Here is a 3,144-nt window from a genome sequence, read left to right on the forward strand (position 1 = left end):
TTTAAACATTTAAGAATAAAAATGATTATACATAACATACAGTGTAATCAGTTCTGACATAGCACAGTGCTCATTCAGTAAATGCACAGCTAAGCAGATGTGTTCTGAGTCTAGATTTAAATATATAGACTTACACCCTAATACAATAGTGAGTGAGTAGATGAGTCCAGTCATCGTAACTGATAGACTGCAGTACATATGAAGTTGTTGTGATGTGTTACTAGTGCAAGTTCAGTTCAGTCTGATTGCCTTTGGAAAGAACTTGTCTTGCAGTTTGCTGGTGAAGGTTCTGCGACAACATCTGCCTGATGTTAATGGTGAGAGCAGTCAATGGCCTGGGTGGCTGGTGTCTCTGATGTTCCTCCTCACACACCACCTGGTGTAGATGTCCTAAAGGGACAAAACAAGTATTTAGATTGTAAATCAATACACAATATATTGTTTTTTTTATTCATAATTGTTGCACTGGACTTACCATTAATTCCTTTTGGAGGTTGTTGGAGGTATGGGCCAAAAGAATCCCTCCACAACTATCTTGCAGTTGAGTTGTGAAGTTTACTTTTATGGACCGTAACATCTGAAATTTCACAGTACAGTTGTTCATGAATACAGTCTTCACAGCAGATAACTGGTAGGCTCAGGCTGCAATGCTGCACTTGGTGGCCATTACATTGATATCTTCATCAACTGACTTCATCCTCCTTCAAACAAAAAGACAAAATAATAAGTCAACAATAATTCTAGAGAAAGAGTGTTGGTAAATAGGTGCAGGTGTTAGTACTCACCATATTTGGTCATTTCCTGGCCAGATTCCAAAGATGATGGCACAGTTGATTGGTTCATTCTAGGAGCTATAAAAAAGACGGATATGTGAAAAATGATAACTGCTGTTTTTTTAGATCAACATCAAATGCTGTACCACATATAACTGCATTGCTTGAATACAGACATACCAATGGCAAAGTGCAACTTTTCAGCTCTCTGTCTTTTCTGTTTGAGCACAAGAAGACCATGTTCATTCCTCACTCAAGGCCACTTCACACCAAGAAGGAGTCCACACCACAGCTATTTAACATTAAATGACACAGAGAAACAATATTGTTGGAATCTCTTTCAGACAAAAAAAATCCAGATGATGAACAATAAAAACATTGACATCCAATAAAGTTTAAAGAGCTTGAGCATTTAAATGGCAGATAACATAACCACAACATGCGCTTATAATAAACAGAATGTTACTGTCTGTTGGTGTGAAAAATAAACAGCTAAAATAATTCTCATTACAGTTCTTTCTCTTGGTGCGAACAGCTTTAAGTGATCTGATTTGGCCAAATTAATTGCAGCTCTGATTTGTCACGTGACAAGTTGAACTAGCATTTCCAGACTCTTGCTTCTTAGATGTGTTCAATAGAAAATTATCATGGAAAGAAAGCCAGACTGACATGTAGACAGATATCACATACTGGTGGAACGGGAAGATGCTGCGCCAATTTGTAAAGGTTAATAAAGAATACAATGGACTTAAATTCAACTTTATGATACAAACACTCTGACTACTTACAATGAGAGTTGAGGCAATGGCCAATATCAGCAGTAGGAGTAAAAGTCATAGAATTTTGTATGAATATGCTTGTACAATATCATATGAATTTGCTGACTTGGTAAATTGTATGAATTATTACTACTTTGACAAGAGACTTTTCTGGGGGTTCTTCCTGATAGGGCCGTGGTGTATGTAAACCAAAGTTTAAAAAATATCACATGCTGTGCAAAATGTAAATGCAATAAAGTTTGGTCAAGGTGATTAGACCAACACAGACGTACCATTGGAAGTGTTTGCCTTAGCAGCTTTTGGTCTTCTCCATAAATGCACAAGATGGTCGAATTCAAATCCCATGACAGGCTTTCCTTTGGACTTCCTTTTCAGCTGAAACAAAGAGAAATATATACATGCTAAGACAGTGTGTTAAAAATGATCTGTGACAAAAATATTTGAGAGGAAGGACTCTAAGGAAAAATATTAACAACACATAAAATAAGGATGCATTCATTAAAGCAAACTGGTTATAACTAAATGTGTTCAACATTACCTGTGAAGGGTTGAACCTTTGAAGGACTTGTTCAGCCTCCTTGGCAGCTTCTTCAAGATCAGCATTGGGAGCTTCAAGTTTCAAGTTCAAGTTCAGAATTGGTCAGAATTTAATTTTGAGTTTTAAAAATAGGTTATGATGAACCACAAAAAGAGAGAGAGCAAAACTATGTGTAAATGAATCATGGGAGAGAGAGAGAGAGAGAGAGGGAAACAGGACTTTTACAAGAGATGGCTTCGTAAGAGAGCTTTTGGATTATTGTTTTGGTTGTTGTGGAGTATGTGATCTGATGTAACTGCAAGACAGAAAAAAAAAATGGAATTACAATCACTTCACAAAAAGGTATTAAAAGTGTAGCAAGCATTGTGGTTATTGTGCTTTACAAATAGTATACAATAAAACACAGTTACTGTGGTAAAAACATAGTAATTGTTGTTGTTAAATTGCTTTAACTACAAATGCCACAGTAAAACTACGCTTACTGAGGTAAACCCATACTAAATGTTGTGGTTATGTGCTTTAACTAGAAATACGACAATAAAACTACATTTAAAATGTGAGAAGCATGGTATATTGTGGTTACTGAGCATCCCTTACAAAAATTACTCACATAAAAAAATACTATAGTAATTTGTAGTAAATACTATAGTTTATGAACCATGTATTATATTGTATTACAGTATTATGTTTTTTTACATGTGGGTAACCATGGTAATACTACAAATTAAACCAAAATAAAAAAAACATGGTTACTGTAGTAAAACCATGGTAACAAATTAATTTTGCTACACTAACCATAGTTTAACCATGGCATTTGTAGTAAAACTGTGGTTATACAAATAGCAATCAATACTTTCTTACTACAATAAAACATGGTCATTTTCGTAAGGGATTGACTAACTTACACATTATATGGTCGAGGGTCAGTTACTATGGTAAAATAACATGGCAGGCTAACAGTGTGGACTTTTTACATGATCCCTTTCCCACGACAGACAAATATCAAAATAAACATTTCACTCATAAATCGATGATTATACGATACGGAAACCTT

General features: G+C 35.2%; 1 long non-coding RNA gene across 1 annotated transcript; it reads right to left on the bottom strand.

Annotated features, from left to right (window-relative positions):
* Window positions 1–513: 513 nt before the first annotated feature.
* On the bottom strand, window positions 514–1,924 carry LOC141302380 (uncharacterized). The gene is made up of 4 exons (XR_012342381.1): window positions 1,825–1,924; window positions 954–1,065; window positions 786–851; window positions 514–701 (listed from the first exon to the last, which is right to left on the bottom strand). It is a non-coding gene; the product is annotated as an uncharacterized lncRNA (long non-coding RNA).
* Window positions 1,925–3,144: the final 1,220 nt, after the last annotated feature.

Source organism: Garra rufa, unplaced genomic scaffold (assembly GCF_049309525.1).
Source record: "Garra rufa unplaced genomic scaffold, GarRuf1.0 hap1_unplaced_001, whole genome shotgun sequence".
NCBI lineage: Eukaryota > Metazoa > Chordata > Actinopteri > Cypriniformes > Cyprinidae > Garra > Garra rufa.